A 22,179-nucleotide genomic window follows, 5' to 3' on the forward strand; every position below is an offset into this window, starting at 1 on the left:
GAGAGAGAGAATGAGAGAGAGAGCACGAGAGGGAAGAGGGTCAGAGGGAGAAGCAGACTCCCTGCCAAGCGGGGAGCCCGACGCGGGACTCGATCCCAGGACTCCAGGATCATGACCTGAGCCGAAGGCAGTCGCTCAACCGACTGAGCCACCCAGGTGCCCTGAGATAGTTTATTTCCCCATCATCTGGGATGACCATTTTAAACCATCACTCCTCTTAGATCTGATTTCTCCTCACTTCTCACTCCTGCTCCTCAACAAGTCACTTGCATCTTAACTGGAAGAGAAAAAGAGAAAAGTAAAAATAAATCCCTTAGAGTGTCTTCAATTCCTAAAAAACTTACAAATATGTGTTTCTAAAGTCAGAGTTCATTCTCCCATCCTGACACAAAGTAGTTTTCTCCTCTACAGTTGAGTATGTATATAAATTATTATTTAAAGTTGTTTTCTACAAAACAGTATTACCATTGATTATAGACAATTAAGAAAATTTCAGGTATGATATTTTTAACTTATTCTTTCACTTGAGAACCTAAGTAAAATGGGATTCTACGGTGCTAGGGAAGGAAACAGAGAACTGATAGCTCAACTAATATCTTAAAAAAAAAAAATCAATGAGGAGTTGGCCAGGTGACAACAGCATACATGAAAGCCTAGAGGAAAGGGAGAGCTTGACTTTGTTGAGAAATTTAGAAAATATGTATGAGATTCAAAATGCAAATGTATGTGGAAGATAAGAGAGAAGGGATAGAAATGAGGCTAATGACACATATAGAGACGAAGAGTTTATAATTTATACTAAGAAGTTTTGTTTGGGGCTAGAAAACCATTGGAAAGTTTTGAACAAGAAAAGGCTGCTTCATGATTTGGGTATACATTGCTTTGTAAGACAGATATGGTCTTTGATCTAATGAAGTTAATGGTCTAGTGAGATTATATAAGCTCATAGTTCCATTTTGAAAGGATTATTTTGGATGATTTATAAAGTATATAAGTGTACAGTAGATTTTTTCAGGGGCTGTATGACCTGTGATATTGCAGTTAAGTTTAATATCAAAGTAGACGTGAGAACCTAGGGGATGCAAGAAATTAAAAAGATTTACAAAAATGGAAAACACAGCTATTCTTCTCACTAACCTTTTATTTTAGAAAATAGTTATTACCCTTAAAAATATAATTTGGGATACCTGAGTGGCTCAGTTGGTTGTGTTGGACTCTTCATTTCAGTTCAGTTCATGATCTCAGGGTTGTGAGATCGAGCCCTGCATTAGGCTCTGTGCTAAATGTGGAGCCTGCTTAAGATTCTCTCCCCCTCCCGTTCATTCCCATCCCCCACACCCCTTGTGCACACATCTGCACATGCACACTCTCTAAAAATAATTTGTTAACATGCAATTACATTTTAATTAAGACTGAGAATTTTTAAAACATTTAACACCTCATAGGGTAAATATAAATAGATATAACTCACATAAACAAAAGTATCTTGGTATTCTCCATAACTAAGAGTTGCAAGCGGTCCTTAAATCAAAACATTTGATATTAACTCTTTTATATGACAGAGAATTTAAGTTTACAATGTTCTTTTTCTTTCTCTCCTCTTTTTAAATCCTTATCTTGTACCCATTTTTTTTGATGGCCTAGGTAGAAAATGATACCTAATTAAAGATGGGGAAAATATTTTTATGAGTTTCTCTAAAATACAGAAAGAAAATTTTCATTTTAGAGTCTGTGCTATCTGCTCAATATATATGATACATTTTTCATGAACCAAAAATAAAACTTTCTAGAACTTAAAATATGCTTAATGCATTGCTAGCTTTAGAGAACATCTATTGTCTTACTGTTTCACACAAATCTTTTTCTCTGGAAGAAATTGCATAGATATCCAGAAAAGCATACCTTCATTCAAGATTTTCTAACAGTTAATATTATTGAAATAATAACCCTTCCCACTATAAAACATAGAGATCTCTGTAAGGAATGCTCAAGACAACAGAGAAACAACAGAAGAAAAAATCTAAAGATAAAAATAAAGGGAGAAGAAACAAATTCATGAATGTGAATATGGATCACTTACAGTGTGGTTCATTTGACTAATTACCTCTCCCATTCCTTTCTCTTACTTCCACCATTTCCTCACCCAGTGATTTATTCATAATTATGCCTGGGGAAACTGAAACAGGATATGTGAAGGTCTTACAGTCGAAGATGCGTGATGGTCTCTTTCAACTTGGAGTTTGGAGAGACAACCTTAAGTTTGCCTGTCAAAAGCTCCGATTCCAGGATAACTACTATTTGAGAAAGGACATGCGCAGGATATGCAGAGCTTTGGAAGCAGCCTGGATTCAGAGATTGAAGGCAAATGATTGGGATTATTTCCATCATTCACAGTCCATGACCTTCACTATAGAATTTTAGACCATGAAAAGAATTCCCCCAATACTAATATTTCCTATAGTTTGAGAGGCAGCAAAGTATAGTAGGGAAAATCTTGAATTTTTATTCAGACTTGACAACTGAAATTCTGTCTTTTAGGGGTAGGTGAATATAGGTGACTTATCTACATATGTTAGTTTAATTTCTCATGAAAAAGAGTATAATATTACCTTTCAGAGTTGGTGAGTTTTAATGATAAGCTTGTATGAATATGGTAGAACTGTCTATAGGACATAAGTGTCCAGTAAATACTTTTTTCTGATTTTATAATAAAGCTGTCTTATATTAAATGCTCATAAACATGAGGGTGCTCACACAATTTGGAAACACTTTAAAATTCAAATTAGAAGTTCATTATAAAAATTTGGTGCTAAGGGGCACCTGGGTGGTTCAGTCAGTTATGCGTCTGAGTTCAGTTTAGGTCACCATCTCAGCATCCAGGGATGGAACCCCTGTCTGGCTGTGTGCTTAGTGGGAGTCTGCTTCTCCCTTTCTCTCTCCCTTTACCATTCCCCTTGCTCCTGTGTGCACGTGCACTCTCTCTCTCTCTCTCAAAAAAAAAAAAAAAAAAGTTTGGTGCTAGGATTATTAACAGATGATTTTTTAAAAATAAGTCCTCCATCACTCCTTTTCTCTGGCTAAATTTCACTAAGTGATTTATCTTTTTAATCTAAAGTTTTAATATCTGATGAAAATGTAATAAATATTAAAAATGATGGTTTCCTTTACACATGAGAAGACCTATTTCATGATGGAGTTTTGCTAGAAATAAGATTTCTTTCATAAAAAAATCCCACTTTAGAAACAATGGTTATTTATATAAACTTCCTTTAAATGTCCCTTAATAGATATTTTATATATGTATACACATATTTATATATTATATACACATATATACATGTAACTTTGACTAATTTTCTTCAGTTTTTCTTCTGCCTTGAAATCCTTAGACATTAGTCAATTTGACTTTCATGATTAAATGCTAATAGTTCCTTTTCTGTTAATGTATCTAGCAATGTTCAACTTGGGCTCTTTCTTTAAGCTTTGGATTTATAGCCAAACTTAGAAATTTGTTGGTTAAAGCACATTTGCTAAAAATGTGACCCTAAATCAATTTGTGTCTTGTATAATTTCACTTTGTGCTAATGCAAGGAAAAAACTGGTTGTTTTAAAATTGTGTCTATTTAAATTAAGACAAAGAAGATTTGTACAACACGACAAAGAGAAATAGAAGAGGATAATAAGATATATAAAAGTGACTATGAGCTCTTTATTTTACATTTCATTTTGTAATTAAACACCGGTATGTACATATATGTGTGTGTGTGTTTATGCATATATATATACACACATATATATACATATACATATATATATATAATCACACATTTCTACTCACACACTCATACAAAGACACAGCCACACATACAGAAAATTTAGACCCCTATTGCTTAAATAGACTTATCTCCAGAAGTTTGAAATGGGATATGAGGCATGTTTCTAGAGGTTCAATTTACCTCAAAGATTGGGGGTATTTTATTATTTCAAAACTATGGGTATACTATGACACATACTGGAAGGTCTCATGAATTTTTAAACTAAACCCAAATATTAAATACAAACAAAACTTCATTTTCAGAGGGATTCTTTGGACTAAGGCTTAATATTCCTTTGATGTTAGGAGCACATCAGTAGAAGTATGAAAAGCATCATCTTGAACTATTATGACTTTGTGGTCCTCATTATAAAAATTCTATTGTTTCTATTGACATAGTATGCTAACAAATAAATTTTGTTTTACTTAATTTACAGGATTATACATTCACTCAGGCTGGCATGCATGAACCCCCCAAACATGGCTCTACAATAATTCCCTGGCCCTAATTTCCATGATGCCACTAAATCTATTCCATTCTTCCACGAAATTTAACTCTCCAATGTGCCTATATAATCATACATAAAAAAAAACCCTGCAACACAAAAAATTGGTCTTATGTCTTATTTTTATTTTTAAAATGTCAAAAATGTTTAAGCTTTGAGAAATAAAGGTTTGTTCTCAATGACAGAAGTCAAGTTGGTGGTTAAGCCAGATGTAGAAGCAGATCTTCTGTTCGGTTTCTTACTTTATGCTCTTACCCCACTCATTAAAAAGCGCCTGCTCTCCTTAACCTGGGATGTCCATTTCGCTTTCTGATGGTTATAATCCTACCTATGCTTCAAGATAATTATCCTGAAATCTTTTTTTTTAATTCAAGTAGATTCTGATGAATATTGTATTGAATTTAATTGATTTTTTATTATGCAAAAGGAACAACTACCTTAAACTTCAGCTTTTCAAAGCGTTGCTCATTTGTAAAACTGTATAAATGCATTTACTTTTCTAATTTATTAATATTTTGATTAATATCATCTAAATGTTCTCAATAGTATGAATGAATATGAGTTAGGCAAATTGATCATTTGGGGGAAAATGCCTTTTCAATCACTGTGATTTTAGATGAATTCTATAAGCTTTTAAAAACTGCAGAGTGTTTGAAAAATTAGTGCAGCTTTTAGTTATTATATATAATTCCAATTATTTGTCTTTCTACCCTTTCCTGAGGCAACAGAAGCCTTTTCAAATAAGAATGTAATGGAAATGAGACAAATCGTACATTTCCTAATAGGTATTTTTCACTTAGATTAGTCATAATCTCAAATTACTTCTAACAAGCTCTCCTGATAAAGATATACCCAATTTAGGTATAGAAGGTGGCATTAAAGGAAGCACAGAATGATTGAAATTATTTTAGAGACTGCAAATCAAGTAGTTTTACTTTCATTGTCAAGTACAGTTTCTTTACTGTAAATCAAAGAAATTTCTGGGTTACTTTAATTGGTAGAACATATTATTATCAAAAGCTTCTTTTCCAAGAGCATTCTATAATATGATTGAAAAATGACTAATAGGTAATGTGTGAATTTTTAATTAGGTAGTTTCTGCCATCCCTGAAACTCTACAGAAGAAAATTTAAGTAAAAGAATTTTAATGAAGAAAACAATGTTTTTCTTAGAGGCCCATGATTTATTCCTCCTCCTCTATCTTTCTATGGCTCCTTTTCACCCCTACAGTTAATTAGAGGTACTTCAAATTTAATTGCCTTTTCAGAAATTGTACAGCTCATCACTCTGCAATATTTTGGTCCTGAACTCGAACTTCTCTGTACTTATTATCATTGATGACCTCTTTGACCATTCTGTGTGGTTCTCTTTCCATGTGCTGGTTTGATGGCAGCATCATTTGACCTTTCGAGGGGTCTTTCACCCAGCTGAAAAAAAACTTACAACTAGTTGAGAAGCCTCAATCCCTCAAGGCTAATTAGCTTTGCTCTGTGTCTGGGTTGGCATGCCTTGGCATGTCTACAGTACTAATTATGAAAGGAAGGGATGCAACGTATAGATGGAGTAATTTTATTTTTTTTATTTTTTTTATTTTTTTTTTAGATGGAGTAATTTTAAAATTCTACTTTACATTAGATAACCAAATCATTCTCCCTGAGACAGAGAAGTCCTGTCCCAGCATCCTTTGCTGTTAATCTTGTATAAATGATTCAGATTTGTTTTGTACTTAATGGGATGTAGACTCAGAATGTGATGTTAATAGATACTACAAAATTGAAAGTGTGAATTCTGCCACTTGATAAGTCTGACAAAGTAATTAAGTTGCCTGCACTTTTTGGGAGGAATCCCTGGAAAGAGATGGATTGACAGCATCAAGTTCCAAATCACACTCCTCTTAAAATCTATAAGGTAGTGCCAGTGTGCAACCAACCACTAGAGAGGTGAGAGAATTCTGACCTTGCCTCTTATGCTGAATATCTGAATCAAACGGGGATATTGTTCATACATTACCATGTGTACTATAATGAATGGATAATTCCAGCAATTGCTTTTTTTTTTTTTTAATACTTCTCTCAGCAGAGCACCTGGGTGGCTCAGGTGGTTAAGTGGCTGCCTTCTGCTCAGGTCATAATCCCAGGGTCCTTGGGTGGAGCCCTGTGAGGGGCTCCTGCTCAGCGGGGAGTCTGTTTCTCCTTCTGCCCCTCCCCCTACTCCTGTGCTCTCTTTCTCTCTCAAATGAAATCTTTAAAAAAATACTTTTCTCCGATGACTCATGAAAGGTTTTACATGGTGAGGAAATAGCCTATTTATTTGCTTTGATTAACATCTTCATTGTTTGAGTAGCTTAAAACACTAATACAAGGGAGAAAAATAGAGTTTCATGTTGTGTAAATTTTTTAAGACTTATTTATTTAAGAGCAAGAAAGTCGTGCGCACACTAGTGGGGGGAAGGGGCAGATGGAGAGGGAGAATCCTCAGGCAGACTTCCTGCTGAGCACAGAGCCCAAGAGGGGGCTCTATCCCAGGACCCTGAGATCCATGACCTGAGCCAAAATCAAGAGTCAGCCACTTAACTGACTGAACCACCCAGATGCCCCAGGTTGTATAAATTTTTAATTATAAATATACTAGAGCTATAAAATAATAGGACATTAAAGTTGTAAAAAACAACATTTAACACAATGTGAGCAGTATTGTAGACCTTCAGAAGATATTTTTTGAAGTGATTCTTTTTTTTTTTTAGATTTTATTTATTTATTTAACTGACAGAGAGAGAGAGATAACGAGAAAGGGAACACAAGCAGGGAGAGTGGGAGAGGGAGAAGTAGGCTTCCCACGGAGCGGGGATCCCAATGTGGGGCTTGATCCCAGGACCCTGGAACCATGACCTGAGCCTAAGGCAGTTGCCCAACCAACTGAGCCACCCAGGCACCCCTTGAAGTGATTCTGTAATCTAGTAAGTTCTTCTGGTATTAAATTTTATTTCAAAATTATGTGCCTAAACTGTCATTATTCTTAAAAAAGTTTATTCTAAAAATCTTGATATATAATTATTACCACATAAGCTCATTGGGTTATGTTATATGTTATACTACAAATTTTTTCTCAGCATATAATTCTTATGTATGTGTGTGTGCTGACAATATATATATGAATGTGAGATAACTACAGTTAACAGGTTTAGAACTCTAATGGAAAAAGGACAATACTCAAGAACAGACAGGTGATAAAAGCGAAGAGATGGAAATTCTGAGGATCAGGGAATGCTGGAAATCAAACACACTATAAACAAAGGAAGAATGCCTTTGATGGATTCATCAGTAGACTGGACATTGCCAAGGAAAGAATCAGTGAGCTTAACGACGCTAAAACTTGATTCATTTTACTGTGCTTGGAGCCGTCATGCTTTTTTTTGCTCAATTAATTTGGGGAAATATATTTATTCGGAAAATATTTTAAAATCTTATTTTCCTGAAATATTTCAATATAAGCATGCAAGCTCCCCTTTTTTTCAATTTTTTTATTGAAAAGCTCCATCAGCTTATTAATTTAACTAGGTCACATTAATAAATGGCAGAGTTGTGATTAAAACTCAGGTCTCACTGACTTTTACAGTTTCATGTGTTAATTACTGGAGCATGTAAAAATAATTCAACATTAAAGATGTATTTTAAATAAAAGATAACTTATATAAAAACTTAGGAAATTTATTTAAACTTCCTATAATCTAGTAACCTCATGTCTTAAAATAAGATCATGGTACCTCAGCTCTCACAGAATTGTCTGAATTAAAGGAATTATTGTACAAAAATCACTGAAATATCACTTAGCATGTAGTAAGCCCTCAATACATGCTAGATACTATAGGTCAATGCCAGAGAAAGATGTCATCATTATCTATTGGGTGATTAAGATAGAATGTTAATTTGGGTGTCTCCACAGAATTTGTAAATGGGGAAACTTTGTGTAAGTTGAAATACACAAAATGATAAACATCCAGACATTTTAAAGCATACTAGACATGTAGACCAATAACCTGACCTGAACCCATACAGAACAGTGCTGTGGTTAGAGACAGGATGCTTGGTGCCACCTTTTACTGGTTCTGTGACCTTGGACAAGTTGCCTGCTCTGAAAGGCAATATGGCCTAGTGATGAAAGGAGTAGTTTCAGGAGCCATATTATCTGGTTCAAATCGTATTTCTAATACTAGTTCTGAAACCATGTATAAGGTACTTAATTTCTCTGTGACTCAGTTCTTCTATCATGAAGTAGAGGATAATAAATACTTCATGTTATGTGATTTAAATAATTTCAAATATTTAAAGCTACAGTACGGCTTTCAGTTCCCATAGGTAAAGATGTTGAAGTGGTCATTCCCATCCTTACAAGAACAACAACAAAACTGAACAAACTGAGGGTGCCTGGGTGGTTCAGTCAGTTAAGCGTCTGTCTTCAGCTCAGGTCATGATCCCAGGATCCTGGGATCAAGTCCCACAGCGGGCTCCTTGCTCAGCGGGGAGCCTGCTTCTCCCTCTGCCTGCCAATCCCCCTGCTTGTGCTCTCCCTCCCCCGACAAACAAATAAATAAAATTCTTAAAAAAAAAACAAAAACCTGAACAAACTGAAAATCAATGACTTTTCTTGAACCCATCATAAAACTGAGGTTATCAACTGCCACCCCAAACTCTGGAGAATCAAGTGAATCCAAAGTCCCCAACTCCAGCTCCATCTATCTTTCCTGTCTCAACAAAAACGGTATGGGAAGTGTAAAAATACCTGTGAAGGCCACAGCTTAAGGATACAGGCTCACTACAAGACAGATTGGATCAGAAGATTATAGATTGCTTTGCTTGGCCCGCACATTACCACCATGTCAGCAGGGCTCCAGTGTAGTAGCTGCACTTACAGCTAATAGAGTACAGGGCACTCTGGAGTTTTTAACTGGAGCAAACATTAAACATGGTGGAACTAGACAGATTTACTTAAAACCTCACCTTTAGGCCTTTACCTCAGTCCCTATTGCCTGATATGTCATGTGGGCTTTCAATTAAAATTTACAAGGCATTCTAAGAGGGGCCAAAAAAAAAAAAACAAAACAGTCTTAAGACATAACACAGATTTTGGAATTACTAGACAAGGAATTTAAAATAGCTCTGGGGTGCCTGGGTGGCTCAGTTGGTTAAGCGACTGCCTTTGGCTCAGGTCAGGATCCTGGAGTCCTGGGATTGAGTCCCGCATCGGGCTCACCGCTCAGCGGGGAGTCTGCTTCTCCCTCTGACCCTCCCCTCCTCATGTGTTTTCTCTCTCTCTCTTTCCATTCTTGCTCTCTCAAATAAGTAAATAAAATCTTTAAAAAATAAATAAATAAAATAAAATAGCTCTGATTAATATGATAAGGGCTCCAAAGGAAAAAGAAGGCAACATAAGGGTTGAGGAATTGGAAATCCTGTGTGATAAGATGCCCACACTACTGTGAATCACTATCGTGTTATTTAGAAGTGGACTTAGATTAGTTGTAAATGTGTCTTGCAACTCTGGGGCAAACATTAAAAAAGATATTTATAGCCTTTAAAACAGTTTCTGGTGAACAGGGAGTACTATATATTTTGCCATGTTGCTATTATATAATAGAGACAATGATAGTTCTTAACATATGAGTAGTTTCATAGATTAAGATTATATATCTACATGTGTGTGTGTACTATTGGTTCTGTTTTCTGAAGAACTCTAATATACTTTGTCTTGACAGGTAATTTCATACCCACTTCCTTTTCCAACTCCTGGTGGTTTCCTTCTCCTGCAGAAGTTTATTTTTTTTTTATTTTTTTTATTTTTTTTTAAAGATTTTATTTATTTATTTGAGAGAGAGAGAGAGAAACAGCATGAAAGGGGAAAGGGTCAGAGGGAGAAGCAGGCTCCCCGCTGAGCCGGGACCCTGATGTGGGACTCGATCCCAGGACTCTGGGATCATGACCTGAGCCGAAGGCAGTCGCTTAACCAACTGAGCCACCCAGGCACCCTCCTGCAGAAGTTTAAATCTTTGACCTTCCTCCCTTCCATTTACTACAGTAAAATGTTATCTTAATGAAATTGATACATATATAAGTAGCAATGTATCAATAAAATTATAGACTTCCATGGAATTTAAGAAATTTAAAATAATGAAGAATTTTTTATACAGTAAAGATATCGACTGCCCCAATGTTAATTTTTATATTTTAAGGAAATACCCATGTATTTTTTTAAAAATATGGTCACGTTAGCCTTTGCCCCCTTTCCGATTCCTCCTGTATGACTGACCACCACTGCATGAGGTAGAAATGATTAGAAGACCTATATTTTACATGTTCCATAAAGCATGCAGCTTTATTTTGCTATCTGTAGGTAACATAATAATAAAAAAAAAAAAAATCCCAATCTTTGGAAAAAATCATGCCTGTCTTTTTGTGAAATGATAAGTGAAACCTGGAGGAAAGATAAATTGGTGCCTCTGTTGGTCTTTCATCTCCAGAGATCTCACGAGTACCCAGGAGGTAGTGATGACTACAGCTCTCAGTCCTCCAGCCCTCACATCAGACTTGTGCGATCAGCTGTAGGGCTGTGCTCACAAGGGACGTCAATCTTCTTTTGAATCTTCATCAGTTTCTTCCCTTTTTCATTTGCTCCTCTCCCTGCCCTGTACAACCTTCTTGATAGTGTCTGTTATTTCCACTATCTCCATGGGATTTGCTTGCTGTTCCATAGTGTTAACTCCCTGAGTATTCGAAATCACTCCAATTTGTTTCTGATTTTAAATGAAAATCAAAATAGCTGTTTTTCAGATAAATACCTACAATGGCCCAGGATCTGTGCCTGGATCTACTGAGTAATTTGAAAAATATATATGTTTTCTTCCCACTATTGAATACAAAACATAAGAGAAGAGCAACTCCTCTCTCCCCTCTAACTCTAGGGACTTTGCTTGGACCGGAGGAGCTTAAATCCTCAAACTCCCTCTATCCTATTTCATAGTGATTATAAGGTATTTTTGCAAGATGTTCATCATGCCTCCAGGTTAACTTAAAAATAAAGAAATAAAAAGTTATGAAGATTCTGGTGAATCTTGGTTAAATGAAGCTGTTCATCCATGGAGAGATATTTCTTATGTAGAGTTTTTTTTGTTGTTTGTTTGTTTGTTTGTTTACATTCTGCTTCATATGTACTGCTTACTCCCTGAGGCACAAAATGAAAATGAGACCAGAATCCAGGAAATACCTCCTTTACAGAAATATCAAGGGTTATCTCTGCTCTGGGTCAAGGTAATTTCTGAACATCGTGTCATAAATAGAAGAGAATTTTTCAGCTTCATTAAGAAGTTGTACTGTGAGGGGCACCTGGGTGGCTCAGTTGTTAAGCGTCTGCCTTCAGCTCAGGTCATGATCCCAGCGTCCTGGGATTGAGCCCCACATTGGGCTCCCTGCTCAGCGGGAAGCCTGCTTCTCCCTCTCCCACTCCCCCTGCTTGTGTTCCCTCTCTCTCTCTCTCTGTGTCTCTCTCTGTCAAATAAATAAATAAAATCTTTAAAAAAAAAAAAAGAAGTTGTACTCTGATGTTTCTGCAGGTTGATCTTGGTTCACAAGTGTCTTTTCTTGTGTGGTTGTGTGTGCGGGTTTGATCCAGCAGTCACAGAATACTTTGGATACTCACAGAAGCCGAGTAGGGGAATCCTTTTATGAGACAACTAATGATTTCACGTTCTTTTGCCTAGATTATAAGAAGACTTGTAAGAAATAAGCTACTGTAAGTGTTTTTATTTTCAGTGCTCTAAGTCCCTCCAGTTAACCAGACCAGTGAGAGGAGAGCTTTGGGAGGGGATAGAGACAGGTATAAAAAGAGTGTCTTGCCTCACAGTCACTGTTGCACGTATACTGGATATTAAAGACATACTTGTTTTATTTCATATTCTCATGGTTAGTCATTTTTCTAAATCAGAACCATGCACCACAGTGGCTGATTCTGAAAGATAACTTTAATCCCAGCCCACAAATGAGAGTCCATTCTCCCAGTCCAAGTTGGCATTTCACACTTGTTGCTCCCTAGTCCCACAGTATCTTCCCATATTGGAACCTATTTACCCAAGAACCATCAGTCTCCTGTCTGAAGACTACCTTTTATGGGGCCAAGCAAGCTTTTAAGATACTAAAAATGAAAGTTCTTATTACGTACTTCACCCAGAGTAATGAATGCCTTTTTCCAGACATTGGTATAACCAAAAAGACCTTCCAATAGAACCATTGGAGGACAAAGGGAATCATTTTTTTATTAAAACAACAATCATTTTAATATTCTCTTATTTCTTAGTATAATTAAATAAAAATGCAGGCAAAATTATTTCTTACATGTGCTTTCTGAGTCACTTCTAGTAGCAATTATCAGGAAAAAGATGGAGGTAAAATTTTATAGAAGAAAAGGGAGACGATTTTTCAGAGAGTAATAAGCAATAAAGTAGCTAAAGTCAGCTAAAAATATATCTTGGACTTCCACATCCAAATATCCTGTTCTGCATGAGAAAGTGTATATGTATGTGTGATGAAGTCATGTCTGAGAGTCCTACAACAGAATGTTATTATATGACTTTTAATAGATGAAGTTGTAATTGTCAAAAGGTTTAATGAAAAACACCTATTTACCAGTCCTCATTTTCAGTTCTCCTATATTAAGCTGAATATGTTAAATAAAGTTTAAATGAATTTCTTCCATTTCAAGCATTGATCTTATTTTTTGGATCTGACAGAAATAATAAAATAAAAATGCTTCAATACTTTGGTGAGTTCAATACTGTGGGGGGAAAAGGCTCTCAAAATGCATAACATCTGCAAAAAAATCTCAGTTAAAGGTGGAGCAGATGTTGAGATTTTTTTCAATAGAGTCAGTAAAGGAAAATTAACTAACGAGGACCTTTTATTATTAGTGTCTATAAAATACCATTTATGCTGCTTTACATTCCCTAAATTTAAGGATGCTTTTTTTAATGTTTATGGAACATAAAACGAAACTTCAATATTGTGTGCCTATAACATGCTTTTCTTAACATTATCAGCTGTGTAAATTCTTTGCCAGAAGGGTAACGATCCTTGTAATTTGGGATAGGGCTGAGTTTAGGGGCTATATTAAGTCTGAAGTACACTGGAATCTCCCCTAGACAAACATTGTGTATTATTTAAAAATGGTTTAATAAAACCATTTGCATGTGCATATGAAAACTTTAAAAATAACTTATAAAACTTATGGCTTTAAACTTGGTAGCTAATTCGTTTTGTTTTTTTTTTAAGATTTTATTTATTTGACAGAGAGAGAGTGAGAACACGAGAGAGCACAAGCAGGGGGAACAGCAGGGGGAAAGGGAGAAGCAGGCTCTCCACTGAGCAGGGAGCCCCATGCAGGGCTCCAACCCAGGACCCTGGGATCATGACCTGAGCTGAAGGCAGACGTTTAACTGACTGAACCACCAAGTCGCCCCTTGGTGGCTAATTCTCAATTAGTATTATTTAAAAATATTTACATATTTCAAACATTTCCAGCCTAGAAACTTCTGCTTCAGACATCAATGGACTTCCATGTTTCTAATCAACATTTTTTTTTAAGAGTTTATTTATTTATTTGAGAGAGAGAGAGAGAGCACAAGCAGGGGAGTGGCAGGCAGAGGGAGAGGCAGGCTCCCTGCTGAGCAAGGAGCCCAATGCAGGACTCGATCCCAGGACCCTGTGATTGACCTGAGCCCAAGGCAGACACTTAACCGACTGAGCCACCCAGGCATCACACTGATCAACATTACTGATAAGGCCACCAGGAAAAGCTGGAAAAAAAAAAAATACTTGTGTGTGTGAAGTCTTCAAAAAGTCTCTAAAGTGAAATGTATGAATTTCACTCTTATAAGCACATTCTGCTTTAGCTGTGTTTCAAGTGCTTATTAGCCATATGTGAATGGTGGCTATTTTGAGACTGCACAAAGTTAAGGCATTGCCAATTCTAAAATTTCTGTAGAAAAGTCTGAGAGTCTGATCAGGAGGAAGTGGCTACACAGAGGTTAAGAACCGAGCAGAGGTTTGTCTTTCAGAAAGGCTTCATGTAGAAACACTTAGGGATAAAAAGAAAATAAAATGAGTTCAGGGCTGACCGAGGCAGAAGGCCTAATAAACACTTAGGAGTTTCAGTTGGAATTCCAAGAAGGCTACACTGAGGTATAAAAGTAAACAATAAATAGTCAAATTTTCTAAAGGTCCAGCTGCAAAACAGATCAATCTTTGATTGGATTAAGATAATACATCACTATTCTAAATGCATGCCAGAAATAAAGTAAAACTTTTCAGGCAGCAGGTTACATTAAATGGAGGTTTGATTTTAATTCTAAAATTAGATGAAATATCTTGCATTCAAGCAAAGATAATTTGGCTTTCAGGAGAGTGCACTAAAACTTCCAGCATACATAGAAAGATACAATAGATAAAGGTCAACCTATATGAAAGAAATATAGGAGCTATTAAAATTTAAATATAATAACTAATATGTTCAAAAATTAAGTGAAAAGACTGATAATTTCAGCAGAATGCTTAAATCTACAAAAGTAAGATTTTTTATTTTTGTAGAGAAATCTAGAAACTAAAATTACACTATGGGAAAGCTTGTGACCAATAGGAAATTAATGATACATTAGACACTTCTGAAGAGAGAATTATGAATTGGAAAGTAGGTCAAAAAAGAATACCTAAACTGAAGTATATAGAAGAAAAAAATGTTACAAAATATTTTTAAAAAATAGTACACAAGTTATATGAGAGATGATCACAAGATTTACAGCAGGTGTATTTAGAGTCCTATAAAGTGAAGAGAAATTGGTTGGGACAAGTATTATCTATAAAGATAACAGCTGAGAAGTTTCCAATGATGCTGAAAGGAAACAAAAAACAATTTCAAGAGACTATATGTATTCCAAGCAGCACAAATTTAAAAAAAAACTCACCTGGTAATATAAAACTTCTAAAATCTGATGATAAAGTAGAGAAAAAAAGATCAACCGTAACAAAAATAAAGAAGGAATTCCATAAGATAAAATATTGAGCAACATAAAAGTGAAGGTAGAATTCAATACACAATAATACACTTTAACAAGTAAAAATATTAAGATACTGGAAAAAAAAACAGAATTCATCACAATGAAACCAGGATTACGTGAGTTCAGGGCAAAACAAAATTGTCCCAGCAGATAAGAGATAAGGAAGTAACAAAAAGTAAGAGATAGGGTGAATATGTGATAGAGCCAAACAAATTATACATTTATACAAAATCATAATAATAATGTGTCATGGAGTTTATAATGTACACAGGATTTTTTTTAAGATTTTATTTATTTATTTGAGAGAGAGTGAGAGTGAAAGAGATCACAGAGGGAAAGGGAGAAACAGATTCTCTGCTGAGCAGGAAGCCCGACATGGTGCTTGATCCCAGGACCTTGAGATCATGACCTGAGCCAAAGGCAGCCACCTAACCAACTGAGCCACCCAGGCACCACTAAAATGTACCCAGAGGATTAAAAGACAATATGGCAGTAGAACAAAAGGCAGAAAAGGGAATATATTTAAAATGTTTTAAAATTCTGACATATTCTGAAAGTGATTAAAAAATCCTAATTTATATGGATTTTAATAAGTGGGACAAATGTTTTAATCTTCAGTGTAATATTAAAGGAAGATTAAAAAATGTGTAGCTAACAAGCTAATGAGGATAAAAATGGAAAAATAAAATTAACTCATCCAAAAGAAGGCAAGAAATGAGAGCTCAATATAAAATAAGTGAGGAAAATAGAAAACAGATGATAGATTTAACATTAAAATGTTAAATAGAAAACAAAAATGATAGATTTAAATTAAAAAATACAGAAATTATATTAAATCAGACTAAATATATCAATTAAATGACTAAGATCATCATTTATAAAATATACAAGCTATGTGTACCCTGATCTTGGACTTATCAGTCTCCAGAATGGTGCAAAATACATTTCGGTTGATTTTAAGCCACCCAATCTATGATTATTTTGTTGTAGCATACCAAATGGACTAAAACAATACCAATGGTTAATACCTGAAATAAAAGATTCTTTGTCATCTAAAAATTAATCAATACAATCCCACATTGTTTCAGTTATTCAAAATGAGTAAAACACTCATAGCAGTACACCTTGTCTGTTTGATCCTTTTCAACAGTCACCTCTACTTTTGATGTAAATAAACCTACATAAAAATTAAAGTGTTTGCTAACCCCTTAAAAAAAAAAAGGAAAACAATATAATTATCACCATGGATCTGGACAGGAAATATATATACCCACTATGTATTCATAATGCAAAATCATAGTAAATAAGAAACAGAAGTTATCTTAGGTCAGGTTCGCAAGAAGGACCTAGAATCTCTGAGACAGAGACTCATATGCATATGCTTTTTTGAAAAATCCATTCTTCCAGAAAGTACTATAAAGGAGACAGAAATAAAGGCTAGGAAAAGGACTGAGCAAAAATGAAATATTTGGCTGGGGCGCCTGGGTGGCTCAATCGTTAAGCGTCTGCTTTCGGCTCAGGTCATGGTCCCAGGGTCCTGGGATCGAGCCCCACATAGGCTCCCTGCTCGGCAGGAAGCCTGCTTCTTCTCCCACTCCCCCTGCTTGTGTTCCCTCTCTCGCTGTGTCTCTCTCTGTCAAATAAATAAATAAAATCTTTAAAAAAAAAGATATTTGGCTAAAGTTAAGTTTAGTGTCATTAACAGGTACCTTCTGGAATATAAATAGCAAAACCAGTTTTCCTACCTTGAAACAAGATGGTTGGGCTTCAATCTTCATATTATTCCGTTGTCTATCACCAAAGGGAGCATGACATCTTACATTTCTCTAGGCTAGGCGGCTTCCTTTAGCCAAAGGCAATGCTCTGCAGAAGATCACAATACTTAGTCATTGGCCCCAGTACTCATAGCAACAAAAAGGATATTTTGTCAATGCACTACATAGTCTAAAAAAGGAATATCCTTAATGTAATAAAGTGTATCTAAAAAAAAAAAAAAAACCTTTAGTGAACAGCATAATTAATGAGCAAATATTGTAAGGTTTTACTTTGGGATGAACAGTGCAACTTATCAGCATATCTTTTATACTGTACAAGAATTCTTTAATGGTTAAACAAGGGCAAAAAGTAATTTTAATTTTCATCATAGTTGTAGAGCTGTATACATTTGGGTGTAAGTTTGTTGCAGCTACCGTCTAATATTCTTTTTCTAAAGTACATATCAGAGAAATTCTATCCTAAAGTAACACACAAACAATTTATTGGAAAAATTACTATCAAACTTCTTAATTTAAAATAAACAGATTTAATATGATTATTTTTGGAAATTATAATAAGAAAATAAAAATAATACATATAATATACATATTATATATAAATATATATGTATATGTGTATATGCATTTCTCCAAAGGTTTTAAATGCTAGTGAGAAAGAATGTGAAATCTATTATATCTATTATTTATGATGGACTAATTCAAAGTATCATTTCTTCAATAATCTTATTTTCAATGCAGTTTTATTACATTTTATGAACTACAGTAAAATTATTTTACTGTGTTAAAAAAAATCTAGGGACATTTGAGAATGAATCATTTCCCCATTCAAATTCATACTGAAATATATCAACCCAGTTTTACATTTTAGCCTTCTTGTTAAAACATGCTTTGCACATATAATACTAAATTGAACCACCAGATTGAAATGAATATTAGATGAAGCATAGATTTAGGCTCAAAATTTTTTACTAACTAAGCTGAAAGGAATTCTAAAAATATACAGAATTAAATTTCAAGTAATATCTGAGATTTCCCAGATCACTGAAAAAAAATATACTGGAGATTCTCAAATAAGAGAATCATTGACTAAATGAAATTTCAGGTTTCTTTTTCTCGTTATATGTGTAGATATACATACATAGGTGTGTATATATGTATATCTGTATACACACATAACTGCATATCAAAAGAGATGTAAGTATACACACACACACATATACACTTATAGAGAGAGTTGGTTGGATTTTGCTTCCAGTTATTTATCACAAAATTTATTAACAATATATGATACAAATACTCCAGTGGGGACAGTTTAAATAGAAGAAAACTGAAGAAGATACAATGAACTCCAATAGGAGTTTCCCATTGGCTGCTGTAACAAATCACCACAACTTAATAGTTTAAAACAACCCACTTTTATTAGCTCACATTTCTGCAGATTGGAAGTCAGAAATCCGTTTCAAAGGGCTGAAATCAAGGCTGATGCAAGCTTGTTGCTATGGAGGCTTTAGGGTCTAAATTATTTCCTTGCCTTCTCTAGCTTCTAGAGGCTGCCTGCATTCTCTAGCTCATGTCCCTTTCCTCTATCTTCAAATCCAGCAGCATAGCGTCTTCTCCTCTCTCTGACCTCTGTTTCATTCTTACATCTCTCTCTCTATCCCTCTGCTCTGTTTCTATTATCATGTTACCTTCCAAGTCTGTTTGTGATCATCCTGCCTTCCCCTTACAAGGATCCTTGTTATTACATTGATCTCACTTAGATAACATAGGATTATCCCCCTATCTCAAAATTCTTAATCACATTTGCAAAGTCCTCTGGCAATATGTAACTTATTCATAAGTTTGAGGATTAGGACATAAATATTGTTGAGAGGCTGTTATTTAATCAACCCCAGCCATATTATAAATATATCCAAAAAATGTAAAATCTGAGAGAGATACAATTAAGCATCAGTCCTATGAGAAAAAGTAACTTTCAAATGATGATGGAAGAAATGAATTCCCTGAGAAATGATGTATTTTCTATGCAAACTCTTAGTTAATTTGATGTCAATTTGCTTTGAATTATGGAAAACTTTATAGTGTTTTTTCTGCACTCATGATGAATAAATCCAAATAAATTCCAAAATTAAGGTATGAAATTCAATTAAACCGGGGAATTAAAAATGTGTAACATCTGTAGATTCAGTATAAGTCCAGTCAATATCCCAGTAGATAATTTTGTGGATATCAACAAATTGATGTAAAGCTTATATAGAAAGACAAAAGTTCCAGAATAGCAAATACATTACGGAGGTAGAACAAAAGTCTGAGAATTGACACCGTCTGACTTTATGACTTACTATAAAAGCAACAGTAATCAAGACAGTGTGGTACTAGCAAAAGAAGGGACAAAGAGATTAATGGATAAGAGCCCAGAAACAGACCCACACAAAAACAATCAACTGATGTTTGGCAAAAATGCAAAGTCAACACAATGAAGAAAGGATAAAGTCTTCAAAAATAGTGCTGAACAACAGGATATCCACATGCAAAAAAACAAAAAATGAGGTTTCACAAAAATTAACTTAAAATGAATTATAGACATTAATGTAAAATGCAAAACTATAACATTCCTAGCAAACAACATAGGAAAAAATCTAGAGCTTGGCAACAACGTTTTATATGCAACCAAAAGCATCATTCATGAAAGAAAAAATCGATAAGCTGGACTTTATTAAAATTAAAAACTTCTCGGTTGAAGACACCAGTAAGAGAATGAAAGACAAGCCACACCCTGAGAGAAAATATTTACAACAAACATATGATAAAGGACTACTGTCCAAAACAATGTAGAAAACACTTAAAACTCAAAAATAAGAAAAAAACTTGGTTAAAAAATGAGCATAAGACCTGAATAGACACCTCACCAAAAAAAGATATACAGATGGCAAATAAACATATGGAAAGATGATCCACATCATAAGTCACCAGGGAAATGAAATTTAGAACCATGAGATAGCACTACACACCGATGAGAAGGGCCAAAATCCAAAACACTGACAGCACCTAAGGCAGAGATGTATCAACAGGAATTCATCGCGCAGCAACAAGAATTCATTGCTGGTGGGAAGATAAAAATGGTACAGCCACTTTGTAAGACAGTTTGGCAATTTTGTATAAATCTAAACATACCAATTGCATTGTCTTTTTGGTTTTCCAGGACTAATGCCAATGTATGTGATTAAGTCCTTCCTGCTTCCTTTGGGACAATGGCTAATTATTTTATCTTCTCTGTTAAATTTTAATTTTCTCTTCAACCACCATTCCCTTCCCTAGTATTCTTCAACACTCGCAGATGTGTGTCCTGGAGTTTCTTCTTCACATTCTACTTACTGGACACTTCCTTGTAAATGCCCACATGTCCTTTCAAATTCAGCATGTATTAAACAAGATAAACACCTTTCTGTCAAAGGGAATGGCTCTATCTCAATTCCCTATTTATATACTATTATATATCCTCAAGTTAGACATTGCCAAACAAAGTTGAATTTTCCCTGGTCCTCTCTACAACTAGCCAATCAGAACATTTAGTTTACTGTTTTACAGGATGGCTCTCAATCAATTTTTTTCCCAATTCTCACTGTCATTGTCTTGCCTACTAACTCATTACTCTGCCTGAATTGCTGAAATGATTGTCTGAATACTCTTCTGACTTTCCAACCTTCGCGTTCCAATCTATATTTCAGAGAGCATTTAGATCAGTCTTTAATAACTGGTTAGTGTAACAGCCTTCTTAAATTTTATCAATGTCCCCTTCTTTACGCAGTCTTAGAGGTCAATTGAATCAAATTTTTCCCAAACATGGCAAGTGTATTCCCAAAGCTAATATGCGATTTATGCCATTTTTATTAGGAAATGCCCACCCTACTGTATTCCCCCTTCACCTCGCGCTGTGAGGTCTGGAGGAAGCCCAGCGGCGGCGGAAAGGAGTTGGTGGCTGCGCACCCCGGACCGAAGGGAGGAGGATAGGGAGGAAGAGCCCCTCCCCGCCCCCCTACCCGGCGGCCCCAGCCGCGGCTGGAGGGGCTTAGCGCACGCGCGGAAGTCCTCTGCCGCCGGCGCCACCGGCGCCGCCGCCGACTCCACCGCCGCCCGCTCAGCGGGTCTGGGTTCCGCCAGTCCTGCATCCGCCCGCGCCGCTTGCACGCCTCGTCGCACTGGCCAAATGCTTACCCTACTTTTAAAGAACTCCAAGTATGAGAAAAATATAAAGTGCTGTTTGGTCGACTCGAACTTCCGATGATCTATTTTTATTGCCCACATTTAACTTTCTTTTTCAATCAACAGGTAGGTTTTTTTCCCTCCCTTAATTCAGTTATCCAGATTTTGTTATTCCTGTTACCGTTGGTTGCAAACTCTTTCATGAACATGTCTTCATCCTGAATGCATGTTGACATAACCTAAGCTTAAGATAAATATTTCCTTTAGACGTATTTTTTTATATTCTAATTTTGCAACTTAATCTAAAATATACAGACTAGGCAGTTGATTTCAATCTTTTTTAAGTCAGACAAATGAAGATTTTGACGGAAGAAATCAGTAATTTAACACACTTTAAAAAATATAACAATTTAAAAAGCAAAATTATATTTTCAGTCAAGTGAAAATTGTGCAGCTAACCTACATGTTAAAAAAAGAGAGATGCCTCACATTATAAAGAGCATTTTACTCTGCAGACGTATAAAAATTGCTGTGAACTTTTATGCATTATAGCAGTTCCTTTTTGAAATGATGAGGAACTTCCTTTAGAAGTTAATCTTTAACTGATGTTCATTCTGTTTGAAAAGTTTTTGATTATAGCTAAAGGAGTATGTATTGTAGCTTAGGACAAATGGTATTGCTTCCTAAGATAACATAGCTGCCCAGAAATGTCAATTCTGAAAAAAAGGATAATCTTAGCTAATATTTAAGAAATAATATCTCTCAAGCATGAAATTTCTTTAAGTC

At 35.3% G+C, this 22,179-nt stretch overlaps 1 long non-coding RNA gene across 1 annotated transcript; it reads right to left on the reverse strand.

The window, feature by feature from the left end:
* Nucleotides 1-111: 111 nt before the first annotated feature.
* On the reverse strand, nucleotides 112-21,207 carry LOC113925783. The gene is made up of 3 exons (XR_003521054.1): nucleotides 21,117-21,207; nucleotides 17,161-17,278; nucleotides 112-277 (listed from the first exon to the last, which is right to left on the reverse strand). It is a non-coding gene; the product is annotated as an uncharacterized LOC113925783 (long non-coding RNA).
* Nucleotides 21,208-22,179: the final 972 nt, after the last annotated feature.

The sequence above is a fragment of the Zalophus californianus genome, chromosome 2, assembly GCF_009762305.2.
Source record: "Zalophus californianus isolate mZalCal1 chromosome 2, mZalCal1.pri.v2, whole genome shotgun sequence".
NCBI classification, from domain to species: Eukaryota; Metazoa; Chordata; class Mammalia; order Carnivora; family Otariidae; genus Zalophus; species Zalophus californianus.